The following is a 24,267-nucleotide window of genomic DNA, read 5'->3' as shown; positions in this document are numbered from 1 at the left end:
TCCTGGGCCTGATGGGCTTTCAAATTACACCCTAAAACAATATCCTGAAATATGATCTGAAATATTATATAACATGTTTAGTAACATCAATTGTACACAAAGCTTGCCTCAATCATAGAAACGCTCTATTATTCTGCCAGTCTATAAGAAAGGTAATAGATGTGAACCAGCAAGTTATAGGCCTATTGCCCTCCTGGACGCCCCTGGGAACATTTTTAATCGTATTGTTCTCAGGGATTTGAACAAGTGGGCCACTGATCTATGAAAGAAAGCTCCCTTTCAAGCAGGATTTGTGTCTGGTCTAGGGACTTCTCCAAAGATTGTTACATTGAAAATGTAAAAATCTCACTGTGCCCCCGGAACCAGCCATTGTACTTGGCATTTATTGATTTCCGGGTAGCCTTTGATTCCATTGATCATCAATGACATTATAAAAAATTGTCATGGTATGAATGTCCACCTTCTTTAATTTCCATAATTAAGCACTTACACACTAACACAAGTAACGCAAGTAAGACTGACAGTGGAAGGTTTACTCTCTGCATTAATTGTTACAGAGTGAGGCCTCAAACAGGGCTGTATTTTGGCCTCTTTTCTATTCAATTTGTTCTATTCAATTTGTTCATTTTAGATCTGGGTGAATCGTTTTCAACAATTGTAAGTAATTGGGTGTGCAATGTATAGCCTGGATGTTATATGCGGACGATCTCGTCTTATTATCGCAAACTCCTAGTGGACTCCAAAACTTGCTAGACAAATTGTCCACATATTCATTGGCAAATAATCCAATTATCAATCTGGAAAAGACATAGGTGGTGGTCTGTCGTAAAAATAACAATACTTATCACAGAAAATACAAGTGGTATTTGCAAAATGTTGAATTAATGAATGTGCCTGAGTATAAATATCTAGACATGACAATTTATAACACGCTGTCTGAAACTGCATACATAGTTACTTTGGATCTTAAACTGCACACTTTGAAATCACAGGCAAAGATATTGGTGTTTAAATATGGTACGTTCTCATATAGCCATGTTATGATGTTTTAACAGGCAAAGTGGTGCCAATTTTATTGTATGGTGCTGAAACTAAGTCCCTGATGAAGCGGAAAATTTGGCATATATATGAAGCTCAATTCTGGAAAGCTGTGCTAAAATTACCAAAATGCGCCCCGCTCCCAATGATCCAGTTTGAATTGGGCTTAGTATCACTCTTTGTGCAACTAATATGGAAAATATGTAGCTTATTTCGAAAATGTTTATTAGGTCTGGCTAACAATAACATTCTAAGCGCGGTGGCACACCATCTTGTTGCTTCGGATCAGGTTTTTCCACACAAATGGAGAAGCTGTGTACTGGATATGTTATCTGATGCATTGATAACTCCAGAAATCTTGTTAAGAAATCTGGATCGAGCCAAGTTGAAACTATACCAAAATGACTGGATTTGCAACAGGGCAAAATGTAGTACATATAAAGATTTTAATGTACAGCTATTTGGATCAAAAAAACTTCGAGTTATGGCTGCCTAATGAGTTAGACTATTGCCGATTCTGTCACAACACAATCTGTCAAGAAACATTGCAGCTTTTGATATTGGTTTGTCCGGCTTTAACTTTGATGAGACAATCCTATTTCAGTAAATTGCTTTGTTCGTACATGCCAATGAATGTAGATGAGATTTGGCATAGGATTTTCACGAGCATGAAACTTGTGATTAGGGTTGTAATAATACATTACCTGGATTTCATTCTGTTGTTGGACAATACTAAAACTAAGTAGTAACTCAAATGGTATACCTGATAATTCGGAATTTTAATTTAGAACATATGAATACTGCTCTAATCATTATACGATTTATGATTTTATGGATCACTTTAGGAGATAACACTGGAAATCAAGTTATCATGAAATAAACACGTTTTGTAAATTGTATAACTGTAATTGTATAGTTGAACACTATTGTATAATTGAACATAATTGAAATTGATTGATAATGTTTACACTATTTTTGTATTGTATTTAAAAGGTTGATTTTATCAGCCAACCAAATAAAAAAACAAAAAAAAGAAAAAAGATAAACAATGTGTGAGAGATGGGATCACATATCACCTCTGGCAATACTGTTTTTAATTGCCTTTTGTTTCTTTTGTTAATTATGTTATTGCTTTTATTTATCCATTGACAAATGAGACAAAAATATACCAAAGGCATCATGGGACGGAAGCTTTTGATCAGTTGCGGAAGGAGCCCTTTTTAGTTACCTTTGCAGAAAGTGCTCCAGAAGCTGACCCGTCATGAGCCCTAAAATGACGTGTTAGAGTTACCTAGGTTGGAGCTGCAAAACACTCTTGCAGTGTGTGCGGGCCAAAGCTGATGTCACCTTAACAATGCTGGTTAGGCACAGGCTAACAGCCCCTTAACATCCAATGCCATTTTTTAGTTCCCAGTCCAGAGTTACATATTTTATTTATGCTAGGCTATGTGTGCATTGTTCATATGGCTTTTGATCTGTGTGTAGTTTTTTTATTTAGTTTACTTGTGTTCCTTATTTAGCAAACGGCTGCAGGCAGGGCCAGTCTTTGCATCAGGCAGTGCAACAGCTGCCTGAGGTGCCAGTCTCTAGGGGGCACCAGCAGTACGACTCCAACAACACCATTGTGATCGTCATCATGAATGATGCAACATTTAATGATTGATATTTGGTAATAGAGTAAAGTGCTGGTACCTTAAATCATCAGACTCACTGTCACTCGCCCAGTCTGAGCAGCATTTCTGTCACTGAAGTGGCGTGGGCCAAGCCAGGCTAGCTCCTCCTGGGGTCTCTGCAAGCAAGCCTCAGAATGCAGGCCTTAAAAACAACATCACTAGAGGGGCTCCCACAATCCTTTCCAATTTTGTAAAACTTGGGGTTTCACCCTAAGTAACCAAGGGTAATCCAGACGTGGACCCCTTGCTCACTGTTCCTTAGAGAGGTTCAGCTTCACCTCAATGAGGAGGCCCACCAAGAATGCAACACGTGTCTGGTGTTGCTGATGGTGATCCTGTTCAGAGGAGCATTGCCTAGCATTTCAGTGCTGGACTGCCCTTGTGGGTGGGACAAAGACTGATATGCACATGGATATGTCTCCTCTGTGAAGGGTGCAGTGAGCTAACACATAGTTGTAGACCCTCCTGGGTGGAAGTAATTCCATAGAACAGGGTATTTGACCCATGCTCGTTCTCAGTAGAGGTTCTCGCACACTCCTTTCCAATTTTAAAAGCAAAATGGGTTGCTTATCGGTTCCCGGACCTGGCCCGATCACAAGAGCCTGCTCCTCTGCGCATGTGCACAGACAGTCAGAGTTGGGATGATTGATTGGATACAGACGGCACCTGCAAAGTTGCACCTGAGTTACTGATACAGCAAGGTAAGGTTGGAGACGGGTTAGGTTACTGACCTCAGAAGCAACAAATATTTAGAAGGCGACCATTGACATTTCTGTCCACATCTCTATCTGTGTTGCCACTGAAAGACAAGGCACTCACATTTTTGGTTCGAGAAATCTGACAACTAGTAGGCTCCTAATTGCTTTTAATACTTTAGTAAGAATGGTTAGCTCCACCTTGTCCTCTCCTCGCCCCCATCGCTCCCTCTCCCTCCTTCCAACCGCCCGCCTCGAGTGAATCGATTTTCTGTGAAATAACCAAAAATAAAATAGCTATTTAGAAATGAGCAGATTTTTTCTTAATCAAAAAACCAAAAATTACTCTTGTGTTTTTGCTCCCTATTTTTATAATGCAGGGGGAAACGAAATTTGACCCACAAAATTCTATTATTTCTACTTAGGTCATTTTGTTTTCGATTTTTTCTACAGATACCAAGTGAATGAAGAAGAGCTCAGGCCAGGCAAATATCCCCAATCAGCTTTATTGAAAGTGGACTGTCATATAATCTGTCACAGGGACCAGCATGTGGTTGATTCTCAGCGAGTGCAATAACGGCAGGATGGCATGTGCAGGCCTTATTTGAAATCAGTTTATCTAGGGTCTGACTTGAAGCTGAAGAGAGGTCATTAGTTAAACACTTCATTAGCCGTGGCTGATATACCCACTGCCTGCTCCCTGCGTCTGTTCAATGACAGAGCTTAAAAAACTGTTAAACTTCTTTTGCAGAGGTGGAGGGTTTGCTAATGAGACGTTTTGGGCTGTAAGTCATGACGGCCAGACTCTACTCACCCTTATCGAAGCCTACCCAAACAGAGAACTTATATCTTGAAAGGCCAATTGTGAGGTTCCTTTCATCTCTCAGAATCTTAAGAAAACACACCAAACCCCATGACCCCTCTCCCCGCCCGTATCCTAGTAATACAATTCAGACTCCAGTGATCACACCTCTTCCGTTCATCATGTTTGTTAAGAGGAACAGAGCCATAGATGGACAGAAGAGGACACAGCCACAGTGGGCACTTAACAAATGCCTGGTTCTTACTAATGTAAAACTTTATTGTTTGCAACTCACCTGCATCCTGCATTCATATGCATACATTTTTAGGCAATTGAAATTGTGATGGGGGTGTTAGTACTTGTATGTCAGTAGAGTGACATACAGGTTAGGGGCAGGAGACAATTCATTCTCACAGTAGTGCTTAAGTATATGGTTTCAAAGGTGAAGGAGAAAGTTAACTGCTTGTAACATTGATTTTGCACTAGAATAGTCTCATTGGAATGTGTATTTGCCAATTTATTGCAACCTAAAGGTTTTGAACATCCAGCATTCCAGGTCAAACATCTTTGGTTCGTCCAGCAAACCAGGAATAAACTTTGTTTTGATTTGAGTTCATTACCAATAAATAGAGCCATACAGGCGGAAAATATATTCCTGCATGGTCCCCTCTTTTTTTAGCGCAAAACAAAATCCAGTTGGAGAGCGCAGCAAGCGGAGGATGACATCTCCTTCAGTTTACTTAGTTCAAAAAGGTGACCTAGGGAAATCACCAATGCCCCTGCTACTGCAGCATATCCAATCCTTCTGAAACTTAGCTCTACTTTCAAATCCAATCCAATAACACAAGTGCAAGCGCACTCCTTTTTAGGTTCCCTACTGTCTGTGTGCACATAGCAAGAGGAAGCACAGGATGCAGTGACAGCAATAGCATAAAACATATTCCCTTGAGAAACAGAAGTTGGGCGATTACAATAGCAAGGGGGCATCGGATATAGGGCAACATGTGAAGTCCAAACCAAAATGATAACAGAACTTTGAGGAAGCTGTGAGGAGAAGTTCTGTTACATCACTTTCACTTATATAACAGCCTTGTTTCATTGGTATTGATTTGTAACAATTTGTGTGGGTCTGGTCGATGTTCACTTAAACATCTAGGGTTCCGAGAAACCATGCCCAATTGCATTGTATAAATGTTAAAACATTAGAGCAGGATCTTTCTTAGCTATATGGACTTCGGTGTGTAACCCCTTCCCTATGTACATGCCCCATTGCACGATAGCGGGTGAAGGCTTAGAGCTGAACAGAGATGAGCAGCTGCATTCCATTATCCTGCATGGTCTTTTCTTGGTATAAACACAGTTTTGTCCGCCCCAAAAAACTCATGACTCCTTTTAAAACAGTATCTGCTGAGTAAGACAGGTAGACAGTAAGCTCGAGTGAGGGCAGTGACACATGGGGATGAATGCCACATAAGGCTGTTTTAAAAGTGCTGCCAAAAGGCACTAGTGACCTTTCCAATAGCACTCGGAACGCCAGCTTTTAGAATGAATGCTTGGAACACATGGCACAGCCCAGGGTGGTAACACATTCATACACTATTTGCATAATGTAAACGTTTATATATTCGGTTGGTTTATAATGTGCTTTATGTATGTTTCATTTCATCACTTTAAAGCTGCATTAACACACATTTGTCAGCAAGTGCTCAGAAGAAGTGGGCTCAAGTGTCTGAAGTGAAAACTGGGCTTACATTTCAGATTCACCTCCTAACTGACTTCTGTGATACTGGACCGATTCATTCATCTCATTGTGCTGTGTATGCCAAAATTGTGATGTCATGCATGGGTTGTGTGTTGAAGTGGGAAAATGGAAAACCAGGCTCCCATCTCCCCCCTCTCGCGCCTGGCCTAAAGGTTCACGGCCCAAGCACCCGCCACGAGAAGAGTTTGCTCACCTACCAGACGACCAAATACCCTGGTACAGGAACATACGGATGTGTCCATCTGCCTGCCCAGCAGCCCGCCCTGCCCATGCCGATGCCTGCGGCATGGATCAACTAGACTAAAACCTATAAGTCGTTAGAGATGCCATGACGACCTAGCCAACGGAGAGCACACCTGTGCCAATATACACACTGGACACTCCCGCACCGATTTACACGAAGCATATACTCAGTTCTATGACGTAGGCGACAGACATACTCACGGACGTGCATCTTTATTATTTTCCACATAGGCTCTCAAAATGCAGAAACGCAAGACGCACCATGAACTCATCTAAAGAACTTGCTTACGCTTCTTCTAAACCTAGGTGCCATAATGAGAATTATAACGAAGACACGATACTGGTCATAAGATAATATGAGACTATAACCTAAAGCGCCTGTGCACCAAACGGTTCCACCTATACACCAGGCCTAAGTAGGCCGCAAGCAAGAGCTCCCATGAACATTAACAGAACAAGAGTCAGGTTGCTGATCCTGCAGAATGAGCCTGGCGAAAGCAGACAGCCAAGGTCGTAATGTTGCAAACCCACATTCAAAAGCAGACCATCAAGGGCACGATGTTGCAACCTCGCACGCCGTGCACCAACATCAAAGTCGCACCTGTAAATTAAACCAGGCACACAGTGGAAAAACAATATTAATTGTGCAGAATTCTGCCTCAAACACGGTCCCACCTCACGTGACCAAGCCGAACCTGACAAGATGCCAAGCCCAGGAGGAAGGAGGCGTCTGGATCCCTCGTTACAAGACACTGGCAGATACACTTGAAAGGATCAATGGACATCTGCGACAGTGGGAGTAATCGGCCGTCCAGCTCATGAATAAGTCTTCACATTGTCTGCATGTACCCATAGTGAAACATTGTTGCAAATTGCAGGTACACCGAGAGCTGGGAACAGCGATGGTCCCAGGCTGGGAAGCTCACGGGCGCACCAATCAGAACATGGGGCTCTTATCACTGACGCCATTAATATTAACCAATCATTAGGAGTCTTCATGTAACAATTCTCATGTATCTAATTGTAGGGACAACCCAGATATATCACCTGACTAACCCTTGTCCACTAATATTGTTCTCTATACGTATGCTATACTAACTCTACCACTCGAGCAACCAATTAAGAGTGGCGATAGGTTTTTTGTCAACTTTCGAAGTGACGCAAGTAGCGCGTCATACTACAGTAAAAAGGGCCTGCGAGCCCCACGATTGTGTGCGTGTCAGGTCAGACGCGTATGATCCTTGACCCATCCCTGCCGTTTGTGTTTAATAAACAGCAGAGTCACCTTGCTTCTTGTGCGTGTCTCATACTCTATCTCTTTTGGGATATACGGGAGGAGTTGGGGCCTCCCTGCCCGGAGGTCTGCGGACGGCCCGGCCGACTTCGGCAGAATTTCCCCCCGACAAGTTGGAGGCACTGCTGAGATTAGTTTAAGATCGGCATTTTTATTTTTTTTACTTTTTCCAAGCACTCCAGTTGCGAGGAGGCCCGGCGGCGCGGCCCCTCTGCCTTCGCCCCCTTCTTAGGACTACAGGACCATCGCGGAACTGCGAGAAGACCGGACAGCGCAATCCGGATATTGGCCCTCGGGAGCCGGTTGAGAAGTATCCCGCCCGCGGTTGGCGAGTGTCCAGACGTGGTCCAGACGAGGGGAGGTGGCGAGCCGCTTGGAGGGGTGCACGCAGTCGAGCGGCCCCGCATCAAGAGAACTTGGTGAGCATGCTACGCACAACAAACAATGTGAAATTGTGAGGGAGGGAGGAGGAATTAAATACGGGAGGTGGGAGGTGTTGCACAGGTGAACGGCGAAGGTTTGAGAATTTAGTGTTAGAAATAGAATGAATGGTAGTTGAACAAGCGCGAGAGCAGTTGGCTATGTAACGCGAGAGACGGGGCGGAGCACGAAAACATCACGTGCGGCCGCTCGTAGAACATGATTGGCCTAGGTCGCGACTACGTGTAAGGGTGTGTGTGTGTGTGGTTTCCTACAATTTGGCATTTATTGATCAATGAGTAGATGAGGATCCCTATTGTTCGAGCAAGACACCCGATAGGTAGATGACGTTTCCCTGTAGGCGGTAGCTAGTTAGTTGCCCAATACGGAAGATAATTGGCTGGTTAAGCCCTCCTGTCGAGGGGCGTATCACACGCGAGGCGACGCAGTGTGCGCAGTCCGATTATATTGTTGATTTGATTACCTTGTTCCAGGAGTGACGGGAAGACAGCTGTGGGGTTAACGGGGGTAGATTGCAGGTGTATTTTGGATTTAAAGAATATACGAAGAACTTACCAGTAGCTCTACGAGATCGGTGACGTCACCAGTAGGGTTTTCATAGGATATCACAAGCACGAGGCATTTTGGTTTTGAGAGTGGTGGGGAAGGGAACTGTGGTAAGGGAGTGGAAACGGAGATAAACGATAAACGAGTTGATCAAGGAAAGGCGAAACGGGGAACGTGGCTGCGCACGGAGAACGCCGGCCATGGCAGGTGTAGAAGGGGGAGGAGCACGTGGAAACAGGACGATTGTATAAGAACGCAATAAAGGGTACGCAGCCGCAGGGGGCTACGTACGCCTTGGCCGCAGGGGGCCGTAAGGGTGTTGTATAAAGGAAGAAAAGGTAGAGGAAAATCTACAGATGTAACATACTATATTTTTATAATTTTTCTTAAGCGGACTATCGCAAGCCCCCAAACTTACGGGGCCAGGTAATAATATAAGGCTGTATATTGTAAACTACTAGTGGGATAAACTGATACCAAATTAGGGGAGGGTAGCAAGTGGAGCGCTACTATGTCATACGGAACAGGATCGGGAGGGTGGGGGAACACCCTCACCACGCCACTACAATACATATGCACAACACTGCCACCCCATAGGGAGAAACTGATTAAGTATAGCATAGAATGGACCCAGGGGACGGATAACAAAATGCTGACACCGTGGCCGCCTAATGGTAGCTTCGATCCATATGTCCAGCATTCATTATTAAACCATCTGCACAATACATATAAAGGGAAGAAGTTGGCAAACCACGTGGAGGTGTTTAACTTATGGAGGATGTTCCAGGGGTCCCGACCAGGACCAAATGGAATATTCACTATGGGGGAAATACCAGAAGAAACAGAGATTAAGGAGGAAGGAGAGGATGGGACACAGGGGAATGAGTACCCAAAGAACACGGGAAACAGAGGTGAGGGAGGAGAAAAGAATAATAAAGCAGATGAAATAAAAAAGGAACCGAGCAATGATATACCCATAGCAACGGGAGTAAAAACAGAGGGAAGGGGGTTGTACCCTTTAAGGGAATTGGGAGAAATAGAAAGAGGACAGTTAAGGGCAGCTGAGGGATACTCAAATCCGGCATACAGTCCTCCACCATATGTGGCTCACAGGAAAATGTCAGCAGGGGAGGGGAGGACTGGAGAAGACCAGACTGTGGAAATAGGAAATGATGAATGGGTAGCTGCACAGATATTATTAAAATTACGAGGTTCATTAACAGGAGAAGAGAAGGAGGTAGTAAAGAAAACAGACGAGGATAATGCCAGAGAGAATGAATTGAGGGGGGAAGAGCTGTTAAGACAAAAAGAAGCGGTTTTGGAGGAACGATTAGCAAAATTAAGGGATGAACAGAATGAATTGATCAAGCAGCTTGAGAGGGAGGAGAGAGAGAGAGTGAGGAAAAGGAGAGAAGGTAAGAACGAATTGGAACAAATAAGGGAACGAACTGAGGAGCAAAGGAGAGAAGCTGACAGGGTAAAAGCAGCAGCAGAAAGGGTATCAAGAGTAGTACTGCGGGAAAAGAAAAGGGAAGAAGAAGAAAAAGAAAAAGAAATGGCAATATATCAGAATCAACTAAGAAATACGAAGAAGGGAGGGTGATGGAGAATATAGTAGAAAAAGAAAGGGAGAAATGGGAAAGGAAGAAAGAGGATGAAAGAATATTAGAACAAATGAGAAGTGAAGTGATGGAGGAATTGAAAAGGAAAAGGGAGGAAACTAGTAAGGAGATGGAGGAAAGGTATGAAGGAGAAAGAGGGGATAGGGGAAAGGAGAGTGGAGCATGGAGGGATGTATATGATGACACAGAAGTAGCAACAACATCAGCACAGAGGGGAGCGGTTGATAAAGGAGAAAGAGGAGAACTGGACCTAATAGATTTACATACAGTAACGATCAAGGGGAAAAAGACAGAGTGGGGGTGCCGTTTATGACTAGCTTTTGTAGTGAGGAAGAGGAAGCGGAAAATGAAGGAAGAAACAGCGAAAGGGAAAGCTTAGATAAACTATGCATCACCCGGACCATCCTAGACTCACCATGGATCAGTAGGAGAAAGGGTGAGATGGAGAGAAGTGAGGAGGGAAAGAAAGGAATAGAGGAAAGACAGGCACATGAGGACGCAACATCCCCATCACCATCATCCCCATCACGCCCTCCCCTATCGCACCCTACATGCTCAACCACCTCACGTTCGTTACGCAAAATAAAACTAGCGCCCTTCACCAACGAACTGACACCCTATACATGGCGGCTTAGAGACCTCCCTAGTCGGAGGCAGGAAAGAGGTATACACATGCCCACATTAAATACAGAGGAAGATGGAAGAAGGGGAAAAGATGGAGAAGAAAGAGGTATGAGCAGGGGAAATACAAACGAAAGTGAAAATGTTGAAGAAAGGGAAGAGGAGGAAGGGTTTGAGGACTCAATATTATGGAATACAAAGGGTGAAACAAGACATAATTTAATGCCACTTTTGGAGAGAGGGGGGTTAGACCACAGTATGTTCCTTGGAAGCATACCGATAAAGAAAATATAAAATGTAGGCTCCCATCATTAAGTGGAGGTGCGGGTAAATGGATATATGAAATGGAAAAACACACCGCAGGACAGAAGCTGGCAGTAGGAGATGTAAAGGGCCTTTTAATATCAATATTAGGGGATAGAGCGGATGACATCTGGAAGAGAGCGGGATTTCATGGGGTAACAATAACAAATACATCGCACGATGGGGCACCATTCGCAAACTGCAGACATGCACTATGGCAGGCACTGAGGTTACAGTACCCAGACACATCAGATATAGGAGCAATTACATCCCGCAAGATGCATGAGAATGAAGATCCTGTTGATTATATCCAGGAAATCCAAGAGAAGTGGCGCATGGAAACTAGAGAACAATGGGATAAAACACCAGCAATATTTTACCATATACTGGTGCAAGGTCTCCCAGAAGGAGTTCAGAAACAACTAAAGAAAGTAGTGGGAATGGAAGCAAAACCATGGCCCGAAATACAACTGACTATAGTGCATCATTGTAGGACATGGCAAGGAAAAAATGAAACAAAAGGAAGAGGACAGGAAAACGGAAGAGGCTAAATTAGTACAGAAAAAGCTTACTAAATACACAATGGAAGGGGCACTAATAACTACACCTACAACAATGACCCAAAGCCCCACACAAGTAGTGGCTGCACAAGATTCCTCCCAAATACCACCTTTACAGACTACAACACAACAGGTGCCGCCACTCCAACCATAAACGCCCAACATGGGAGGAGGATACCCAATGCAAGGAGCTGGGTATTATAATTATAACAGGGGGAGAGGAGGAATTATGAGAGGGAGAGGGTACGGATATGGCACCCAACCGCAGGTGGGAGGATTTAGAAATTCCTACCCCTTAGGGCAACCAGTATACCAGGACAACACAGGGAGCTTTCCATGGCAGAATAGGGAACCACCAGTGTGTTGGAGCTGTGGACTATTGGGGCACATGTCACGCACGTGTAGAGTTAGACCAGGAACACCATCATGGAATGATCAGGGACAATCAAGGCCCTCACAGGTACAGCAGGGCATACCACAACAGCAAATGTTGCAACAAGGAAATGAACAACAACAACAATTAACACAACAACAGCCCCAAACACTGCCACAACAACAGGTAGCGATGACACAACAACCACAAATACCACAAACACAACTGGGTAGGGTGACGGTTTTGGGACATAACCCTTATACCGGAAATGGCCAGTCATTGTACCCCCAATAGGACAGCCCACAGACGGCCTTGGTGTGTCCCATCCTGTCAGTAACACCTAATAGTGCGGAGGAACCACGCATAGAGGTGACGATAGGTGACAAAAAATTATCATTCCTTGTTGACACCGGGGCGACCCGGTCTTGCATAAAGGAAGGTAAATTTAAGATGTCAGGCGAGACCATGAACACCCAAGGATTCTCTGGGGCTAGAGGGTTGGTTCCCTTTACTGATAACATTCCCTTATCTATTGGAGATTACGATCTGTCAGTTCCACTTTTATATTATAGTGCCTCACCAGTAAATATACTGGGGAGAGATATAATGAATAGGTTGAATATGACTATCTCCTTCACCGAGGACGGCATAATTTGCTCTACTCCGGGGATTAACATGCTCACGGCACGACAGATTATGCAAGCATACTGTGGACAGACAGCAATTAGGGCGGAGCCAGTAGATGGTGAGCTCTTCCAGTATGGAACGGACATGGCAATTGTATGGATGCCAGGGATAGAAGGGAAAATATGGAGAAGGCCAGCAGCCTATCTGTTCAGACCAGAAACACCTGTTAATGAGCCAGAAGGGAAGGTGGTTTAAATGGATATTGAAAGCATTATTGCAACAGCTGATAATATTGCTGTACATGCCCAAGACAGAGAAGGAAGAGCATGGAGGGCAGTGATAGCATTAGCAGAAGGATGTAGGCTCACCCATGTGTCAGATGAGGAGCTGTTTTCAGATGAAAAGGAGGAAGGTGAAATGGTGTATATGATGAGTGTGGAAATATGGCTAAGAGTGGCCTACAAACAAGTAGCACAGAAAATTGCAATGGCACTTGAGGCACCCGCATGCACACCGGTCCCTTTCTTTAAGGACGATATGTCAAAAGTACCCAAATCATTGTGGACTACTGGCTCCTATGACGTGGGCTGCATAAAAAGTATAGGGGGAGTAAAAATAAAATTGAAAAAAGGTGCAATACTCCCCAGAGTAAAACAGTACCCACTATCAAAAGAGGCAGATGAGGGCATATATGAAACCATAACGGCCCTTATAAATAATGGTATATTGGTCCCCTCGGAATCACCATGTAATACGGCTGTGTACCCAGTGCGCAAGGCTAAAGGGGGGTCTTGGCGCTTCATACAGGATCTCAGGCCCTTGAACAATATAGTAGAAGCGGAATATCCCGTAGCTGCAAACCCGGCCACAATATTGTGTGGCATTCCAGCAGAAGCATCACGATTTGCAGTGATCGACCTTAAAAATGCTTTTTTCTCAATACCATTACACCCAGACTCACAAGATCTGACGAGCTTCACTTACAGAAATGCTAAATGGAAACACACCAGATTGCCACAAGAGTATTGTGAATCACCTTCAATTTTCAATAGAGTAATACAGATGGATTTGGGTAATATTGAAGTAGAAAGCACGGTGTTGCAGTATGTGGATGATATAATAATTTGCAGTAAAAACGAATTGGCTGACAAAGGTTACAAGGTAGACATGGAGAAAATACAGTACTGTCAAGAACAGGTACTTTATATTGGTCAGCTTATATCCCAACATGGAAGAAAGATCGCACCACAGAGAGCACAAGCTATATCGACTACTCCAAGGCCACAAACTGTAAGGGAACTGCAGCAGTTCCTGGGGCTCTGCAACTACTGTAGAGCCTGGGTATTTGATTACAGTTCGTACATAGGACCTCTGCTTGAGGCGTTACGAGAAGCTAATAAAGGGGAGAAAAAACTGGGGTGGACGATGGAAATGAAAGAAGCTTTTGATGAATTAAAAGATGCGATATCAACTGCTCCAGTACTGGCATCCCCATACTATGAGCGGCAATTTTTTATATTTTCACATTGCGACTCAGCAGTAATGAAAGCAGTGTTGGCTCAGAAAACAAGCATGGGCTACAAACCAGTAGCATTTTACAGTGGCCACTTAGATCCTGTAATGTTAGGTCACTTCCCCTGCGAACAAGGTCTCGCCGCAGCTGCTTTTGCGGTAGAAAAAGCATCAGCAATCACCATGGGGTGCCCAACTACACTATTTGTGGAACATGCACTTTTTGCGATATTAAATAAACCTTAATCCACCCTAACCACGCAAAGAGCATCAGGTTATGAGATCATTCTATCCAGAGCCGAACTATCAATTGTTAGATGCAGCACGGTCAACCCTGCAAGGTTCCTAGCAGAAGTAATTGAGGAGGGAGATTATGCCCATGACTGTACACAAATGACTGAAATGTACTCATGTACTAGAAAAGTTGAGGAAAACGCACTAGAGGGGGGTGAGCTCTTATTTATTGATGGGTCATCAACTATCGATCAGAGGGATGGTGTGAGGAGAACTGGGGCTGCGGTGGTAAAAATGATGGAGGTACCAGTGTGTGTGGCAATGAAATGTGTACAATTACCACAGCATTACTCCGCTCAAGCAGCTGAACTGGTCGCACTGATCTTGGCGTTGAAGGAAAGCTTTGACAAACTGGTGACCATATATTCCGACAGCGCATATGTTACATCCACTGTCCACTCAGGGCTGTCGAAATGGAGAAGAAGAGGGTTTAGGAGAGCTGATGGCACTCCAGTGCAACATGCCCTCTTATTGGCTGAACTAATTGAAGTAATTAATGACCCCCAAGAATTAGCTTTAGTGAAATGCACCGCACACACCAATGGTGAAGACCACGTCTCGAAGGGAAAAGCAGCAGCGGACGCACATGCGAAGTATGCTGCATACTTTGGTGAGATATGGAACCCCCCAGAGTCACAGAGAGGGAGAGGAAGGGGAATTGCTAAGGAGATGTTGATAAGAGAAGGGTACACCCATCTCCCAGCCACACAGATTATGGAGTTACAAGCGGCTGCACCAATGGCCGAAAAAGAAATATGGGTAAAAAGAGGGTGTACAATGTCACCAACCGACGCACTATGGCGCCAGGGTGGCACTGGAAAGGTTGTAATGCCATTGGCACTTTTGAACACCGCCCTGAACCAACTACATCATCCAGCCCACACAGGCAAGGAAGTAATTGCAGCACGAATTAGGGAAGACTGGTTCTGCCCCGAGTTAAATTTGCATGTGTCAAATTTTATCAGTAATTGTCTCACATGTAAACAGTTTACGGCCGGCCACACCCTAAAGGTGATAAGAGGTACTATACCCCGGCCAGAGGGACCTTTCCGGCATCTCCATATTGACTATGTTGATATGATCAATATATGTCAAGGAAATAGGTATATGATTGTAGTAGTATGCCCATTTCTAGGTGGATTGAGGCAGGGCCCTGTTCACACCCAGATGCATTTAGAGCAGCCAAATTCCTAGTGAGGGAGGTCTTCCCCAGGTGGGGAGTATGCGAGGTGTTAAGGTCAGACAATGGACCACATTTCGCAAACGAGATGTTTCAGCACATTACATCACTGCTGAACAGTCAACATAAATTTGCATGTGCATACCACCCACAGGCCAACGGTGTATGTGAACGACTGAATGGCCTATTAAAGGAGGCAATTGCAAAGATACAACAAACAACAAAGAGGAGTTGGTTATATTGTCTTCCATTAGCTTTATTTGAGCTAAGGAATAGGCCAGGGTCCCACCACCACCTCACTCCCCATGAGGTGGTTACCGGACGTCAAACGCGCCTTCCCCTAACGCCAACGTCAAGAGCATTTACCGACGACGAGAGTACTGCAAGTGTTCTGTGTGATGAAATGTACCAATATGTGTCTTCTTTGATTACTAGTGTAGTGTTTGTGTCTCAACAGCTCGAGCGCACACGTGGCGGGTCTAATAGAAGCCAACAAGAAGATGCGGATAAAGAACTGGAAAAGGAAGGACTGTGTAAGATTGCTAAAGGTGACCACGTACTGCTTCGCAACTTCAATAGGAAATGGAATGACCCACGTTTTACTGGTCCCCATCTGGTAGAGGGGGTATCAACAAGAGCAGTAAAACTACAAGACAAGCGTGCCTGGAACCACCTACACGACATAAAGATCTACAGACAACAGACCCGCCCCAGCGCCACCGACAGGTCCATTGAGAGAACAGCGACAACATCGACAACGGAAGAAGAAAGTCCTACCACAGCCAGCGGCCCAAGTATTCCCATACCTTGTCACTCCCCAGAATCCCCAGAGACAATAACTGAAGAAGGAAGGGGTGATCCCCATACAGCCCACCCCATGATCACACGCTCAAAGAGCAAATGCCAGGCCCACCAGTTGAACACAAAAACCCCCTGCCCATCATCCACTGACCCCTGTCCCCATTACAGTAGTAACTGAACTGAAGGACATTGTCTTGCACAAATACACGTGAATGCTCTCTTTTCTTTTCTCTCACACATGCAGGAATCGCGTATTATTGTATTGCTAAGAAAGTAGATAACTAACAAATTCACTGCCCAGGAGTAGATGGTACCCTCAGACGATAACTACCCAGAAGAATTGTCACACCAATTTGTATATGAAATAAAAAGGCCAACGTACCTGAAACGGAAAAGGGTACGTGTCTACTACACAGCGTTCCTTTTGGCCATAGAATATTCGATGCCCCACCTCCACCCATACTTACCTGCCCTAAGAGATAGATCGCTTAGAGTAGCGTGGGAACTCTTCGCCTGGGCACTGAATGACTATTTGATAGGGAGAGCTTAAACAACAACTAACATTTAATAACCAGCATATTGAGAATTTTCAGGCGGGCAACTGTAACGTCGCAAGAATACGCTGCCGGACTGCAGCAAGGTAAGAGCAAAATTCCGGTGAAATTAGCGTATGTAATAAAAGTAATAGGGATTTTGGTAATCACCGGGTTCGTAGCTGCCTCTGTATGGCAGTACAGCTGTGCTATCAATATTATTGCTGTACCCAAACCTAACACACCCCCATCCCCAGCTGCAACAGGTGTTACGTCAGGTGATATTAGTAAAATTGCGCACAAGCAAAATAGAGTTCAGCGCAGCACATACTCAGATAATAAAGGTATTGACAATTATATACAAGATTCAGCACACGTCTCAAACAACATATGGTATCAACACATGACCCGCATTGGTAAGCAGACAACAGAAGACAGCTGCTACGTTTGCTCATTAATACCATATGCCATGAGTGCTTCTCGAACATTTGTTGCCACAGAGATAGACGAGAAAACAGCACGATGCATAATATACTTGGCACTGTTCCAAACGAAAGGAAGATTTCAAGGGACAGTGGTGCATATGACGTGGAAAACACGAGACTCATACCCATACGAAAACAACTTCCTCAAGACTCTATTTGAGTTACCACAAGAGCAGTTTACATGCTGAAGCATTCAGATACATAAAAAGTGGTCCTGCCAAAGGAGAACCAAAGAAAGTAACACTGCAGTATTTATCATGTGATTGGTACGCCACTGAAGTTCCTGGTAAACTAGGATGCTGGGAGAGGCCACTGGTGACGATAACGGGGAAAGTGTACTTGGACAACAAATGGGAGATAGGAGTGGTTGGCAGCAACATGGTAACAAAAGAAACTATTTCAACTATCGATGCACACAACCACAGATGTTGGACGACTTGGATCAAATACGTGCCTATGCTCACATGGATAGAAACGGATGAAGACCCGATAACAATACTGCCGCTGACTGCGCCTAAAGTATGCTACCAACATAAAGGAGAGGTGGACGTAGGATACAACACCAATTGTGGAAGCGTGATGGAGTTACCTGAGGGGGGAGCAGGAACAGCAGTGATAATGGACCATTACTGGGCCTGTGGAGAAAAGGCATATCACACACTGCCCCCTCTGTGGAATGTTGTATGCACGATGGTGCACGTTAATGTACCATCACTAGTGGTACCCCAGAAGCATGTGAATGTGGCGAACTTTCCCAAGATGGATGAAGGGGATAAGAGAAATAAGAGATCTGCACCACCTCAGGAGGAGCCAGGGAACAGGACCAGCGGCAATGATACTGTCCTAAATAGACGGAAAAGACAAGGAGAACCTCTGACAGGAAACTACCTATGGGGAATATCGGAAACGGCACTCACTTCAATCCCGCCAGAACACAGACTATTCAGCAGAGCAGCAATGTTCTTCTCCTCAATAATACATCCGGGACTACAGGCTTACGCAAACGCAAAATGGCTCCAGATAACTAGATGGGAACTTATGATGACCATCAATTCTACAGTAAACGGATTCAACACGATAAAAGAGGAGCTGCGAGCAATAAGGATGGTAGCACTGCAGAACAGATATGTATTGGACCTCCTCACTGCCATGGAAGGAGGAGTTTGCGCAAAGATAGGACAATCATGCTGCACATTCATTCCTGCCAACGATGCTGACAACGGTACACTGACAGAAGCAGTTTCACAATTGGCCCAGTTGCACTCCAAAATGGTGGATGAAAGTAAAGGTGTGAAAAAGGATGAGAGCTGGTTTTCGCTACTATGGTCATGGATGCCATCTTGGCTGTCAGATGGACTGAAAATTATAGTTGGTTGTATTATTTTTGCTGGAGCAACACTGATCATAATAAGATTTTGGAAAGCCCGGAAAGCACGCACCACTGACGAGTTGCTTGAAATGGTCGGTATGCACCCACTGATGCCAGCAGATGACGGCCAACATGCAGGCATAATAATACAAGAGAGAGAGAAATTGCGCAAACAGATCATTACCAGCCACCTGGACCCACCATCGGTGAAGATCGAGAACCCAAGAAACCCCAGAAGTTACATAGGGAAATGGGTATACTGTACTCCTGGAGGAACCTGTGAATATATGTATTGGTCATTTGAAGATCATGTTAACCATTATGGACATTTAGGAGGAATAACTAAAATATGGAGAGTAAGAGGAGATAACGAAAAGGATATGTTTGTGGTCGACAAGTCGACCAGAGGGGGGACTGAAGTGGGAAAATGGAAAACCAGGCTCCCATCTCCCCCCTCTCGCGCCTGGCCTAAAGGTTCACGGCCCAAGCACCCGCCACGAGAAGAGTTTGCCCACCTACCAGACGACCAAATACCCTGGTACAGGAACATACGGATGTGTCCATCTGCCTGCCCAGCAGCCCGCCCTGCCCATGCCGATGCCTGCGGCATGGATCAACTAGACTAAAACCTATAAGTCGTTAGAGATGCCATGACGACCTAGCCAACGGAGAGCACACCTGTGCCAATATACACACTGGACACTCCCGCACCGATTTACACGAAGCATATACTCAGTTCTATGACCTAGGCGACAGACATACTCACGGATGTGCATCTTTATTATTTTCCACATAGGCTCTCAAAATGCAGAAACGCAAGACGCACCATGAACTCATCTAAAGAGCTTGCATACGCTTCTTCTAAACCTAGGTGCCATAATGAGAATTATAACGAAGACACGATACTGGTCATAAGATAATATGAGACTATAACCTAAAGCGCCTGTGCGCCAAACGGTTCCACCTATACACCAGGCCTAAGTAGGCCGCAAGCAAGAGCTCCCGTGAACATTAACAGAAGAAGAGTCAGGTTGCTGATCCTGCAGAATGAGCCTGGCGAAAGCAGACAGCCAAGGTCGTAATGTTGCAAACCCACATTCAAAAGCAGACCATCAAGGGCACGATGTTGCAACCTTGCACGTCGTGCACCAACATCAAAGTCGCACCTGTAAATTAAACCAGGCACACAGTGGAAAAACAATATTAATTGTGCAGAATTCTGCCTCAAACACGGTCCCACCTCACGTGACCAAGCCGAACCTGACAAGATGCCAAGCCCAGGAGGAAGGAGGCGTCTGGATCCCTCGTTACAAGACACTGGCAGATACACTTGAAAGGATCAATGGACATCTGCGACAGTGGGAGTAATCGGCCGTCCAGCTCATGAATAAGTCTTCACATTGTCTGCATGTACCCATAGTGAAACATTGTTGCAAATTGCAGGTACACCGAGAGCTGGGAACAGCGATGGTCCCAGGCTGGGAAGCTCACGGGCGCACCAATCAGAACATGAGGCTCTTATCACTGACGCCATTAATATTAACCAATCATTAGGAGTCTTCATGTAACAATTCTCATGTATCAAATTGTAGGGACAACCCAGATATATCACCTGACTAACCCTTGTCCACTAATATTGTTCTCTATACGTATGCTATACTAACTCTACCACTCGAGCAACCAATTAAGAGTGGCGATAGGTTTTTTGTCAACTTTCGAAGTGACGCAAGTAGCGCGTCATACTACAGTAAAAAGGGCCTGCGAGCCCCACGATTGTGTGTGTGTCAGGTCAGACGCGTATGATCCTTGACCCATCCCTGCCGTTTGTGTTTAATAAACAGCAGAGTCACCTTGCTTCTTGTGCGTGTCTCATACTCTATCTCTTTTGGGATATACGGGAGGAGTTGGGGCCTCCCTGCCTGGAGGTCTGCGGACGGCCCGGCCGACCCCGGCAGAATTTCCCCCCGACAGTGTTGTGGAAGGCAGGACATCAGCAGGTGTGCATTTACGGAAGGTGTGAGTCTTGTTTTGTTAGGAGGAAAGATGCTGGGGATTCATTTTGTGCTATGGAGAGTGGGCAGGTATGACATCAGGTTTAAGAAAAAGTGCTCTATTATGCCACCTTTTAGTCCATATCTAAACACTGTTCTTGGGAGTTTACCCAATCGCCCCTTACAGTGTTCGAGGCTCGCTTGATATGCTCGCCTGATCGGTGCAATATGCAGCAACTTTGAAAAAACTGTTGCAGGGCCACTTTTGGTTCCCAGGACTTTGACAGACCATGCATTGATTAGTTATTTTAATGTGCCCCCCTTCAGGATCAATTTCATGTGTTTGTTTCATTGTGTAATGTGTTACAGCACTTGTATTTACCCAGACTCCATGCCCATTGCCCGCTGTGGTTCTCCTTGCAGACAGGCAGTGTTCTGTTCTGCAGGACCATGGCATTGTGGGTTAAACCAGAAAAGTGGGCACAGCAGTGTGTGATGGCGAGTTCAGCATCACAGGTCACCTGTACAGTCAGTGAATTGTGCTGCTTCCTGTTGTCGTACTCCTCTTCTGTTGCCTGGTGGGGGCACCAATGCCACATAAGGCTTAACAGGCTGTAGAAAGCTTGTCCTGAGGGTTTCCCAGAGTGATGCCAGAGGTTAAGATTAATTTTAAACCGTACAGCCATCATCTATATCGTTTTGCTTAAGAATCACTTGGGAACCATGTTCCTTAGACTGTATATTCTGGTATAGACTTGCATCCCCATTATTCGAGGTTACTCCGGTTAAACAAACACATTCCGGTTGAGTTAATTTATCTGGAATATGATATTATCAGTATCACCGGGGGAATTGATCAACGTTGTTTGCACATGTACTGGAAGATAATGAACACACTCATTGACAAACTGCAATGGTGTTTGGGGATGCATATAAATGCTTTTATTAAACCCATCTATAATTTCAAACTTGTAGCACATTGCCCACCCGTGACTTGGCGACTGATGATGCTTTGACTCTACCATATCTATGGTATAAAACCAATATGCGTCTCATCCTTGATGAGCACTACAGAGAACACAATTTGGTAGCACTTTCAGCAAAGTCTGCTATCAATTAATTTGTGGCATCTTTTCATGGGCGTGATGGTGTTCCCATATTTGTCAACAGCTTTTTGGGGAATCATTTTATATGGACATATATCATAATGAATTTAATGATGTAATGGCATATGAAATTAAGGGGGCATGTCTGAAGATATTGAGGAAGGAAATTAATGTCTGATTTTGCAGTGAGAACTTAATTAAGAATGCGAAGCATCTTATGTTGGACTACAAAGCATTAAATGAAATTAAGAGAAGGTATATGTGGGCTTGGGGTAGATGAGAGTATGAAAAAGAGAAATACACTTTGGAAATGTTTATGTCTAGTAATAATGACTAGTGTACATTTTATTTGAGAAAATTGTGGATACATATTGAGAATTTACTTGTTAAAATGTAAGAATGTCCTTTATCTTTTCTTGTCTTAATGTGATGAAGAATAGTATTTAAAGTTAACTAAATGTTATACTTAAAAAAAAGAAAAATTAGCCCCGTCATAGGAGACAAGACAATACATTATTGTTCATCACATCTTGACACTGATTATTGTGTTCAAACCCAGGAGTGATATTCTTGTTGTGTTGGCTATAAGCTCCTAGTGCCCCCCTTTATCAAAACACCTCACTTTTTGTTGTGGACTGGAGTCAAAAAAACAACTAGCTACTATATCCATGAAACTGTTATACTTAATGATCATGGGGGAGAAGAGTATCCTCAAATAGGATACAACTTAATTTTGTTTAACAATCTGGACAATGTTTATCTACACCAATCCTAAGCCAGAATTCCCTTTTGTGTTACTGATAAACGCAGATAACCCTATCCACTGCAGTACCCTAAGGTAACTTTGCTAATTAAAAGTGTGATGAATGATATTTCTTCAAAAAGAATTTCCATTTTAAAATGTGTTTTGATTTCATGTTTCTGGTCAATTTGAAGGACATGTCTTTTTCTCCAAATGATGTTCTGTATAAAATCTGAGCTTCCCAGGATCCCACATGCCACAGTCGATCTTTTACTGGTCCTTATATCATCATAGACAACACTGATGCCAAAGTTCTGGTGAGTTTGGGGCAGGATGAGAGCCATTTTGACCTGTGTGATTAGAGTTTTGATACTTGTGGGAGACTGCAGATTAGACCTCTATGAAGAACACTAAGGGATTGTGACACCTGCCTGACAAATGGCTTCTTGCCCTGTCTAAGGCGGGTACTTCTGTTGATGGACAGAATTCCCAGCAGGTGCTGAGCATGATAGAGAGAGGTTTGAGGTGTCTCTCATCCTGTCAACCAGCATACTAAGGAAGGTGAAATGGGTGACTGGCCTCAGATTTGAAGTAGGCCTTTCTCTGAATCAAAGGTTATGTCCTCCCATAATGGGGTGCAAGTTATATATTTCATATAGAGTAATAAAGAGAGAGAGGGGGTGGTGAGAGAGAGAGAGAGAGAGAGAGAGAGAGAGAGAGATAGAGAGAGAGAGAGAGGTTTGACAATTGCAATGTGAGATAGTGAAATGAGACCTGTGTGCAAGAGGCCAGTGGTAGGAAGTACGTTATCTTGTCATGCAAGGTCTACTCTCCTTCCCCTGAGTAACCAATTATTTTCAAAGCTCACTTTCCACCTCACACTGTACACACATATACTCACCTCCACAGTTTGCTGCCATATGACTAGTAATTAGCACATAAACACTACCCGAAGCATGACTAGCTGTCCTCTTCAACCCTATCAAACTCTTCCACCTCAGTGTCAGTGGCTAACCAGACTCAAAACATAGTACTATTTCATATCTTTACCTTTTCCCAATTAATAACATACTCCCATAACTCATAGAAACAGATTTCACAGGAACCAGGTACTTGTTAAGAAAGGAAGAAGGCATACTATGGCAAAAGGGAAAATGCACACAGTTGCACTGTGAACAACTCTGAATCTAACAACGTGTATATAATACCCAAGTCTTGTGTATATATGTAAAACCCAGGAACGTCAATAATGTAAAACAGTATTACCAATCTAGGAAAAGGGATGTGGGGTAAACACTTAGGACCTCCTTATGGCTGAAAGGAAAAGTCGGCAAACTCTTTACCCACTATGCTCTTACAGATACTGACAGCGCTAAACCCACGTAGCGGGCAAGCAAGGACACATTCTGTGAACTGACAATCTGTAGAATACTGAATAAGGCAATTATAAACAGTACTCACGAGGACCGGAAAGACCACTTGAATGTCAGTGAATTCACGAACCCTGTAGAGCAAACTGGGACCCAGAAGGCTGTAAAAGCAAAGGGTTAAAGATAACAAAATACATAAGCCCTAGTAAAAGGCAAGTCTGAATAGTGATAATAAATCGTGAGGAAAACTAAAAGGGGAACACTCTGGAACTTGTAACAACAAA

Source organism: Ambystoma mexicanum, chromosome 4q (assembly GCF_040938575.1).
Source record: "Ambystoma mexicanum isolate Mex_15411 chromosome 4q, UKY_AmexF1_1, whole genome shotgun sequence".
In the NCBI taxonomy this organism is placed as follows: Eukaryota; Metazoa; Chordata; class Amphibia; order Caudata; family Ambystomatidae; genus Ambystoma; species Ambystoma mexicanum.
The sequence above is the reverse complement of the archived record's forward strand: the minus strand, read 5'-3'. Positions refer to the sequence as shown.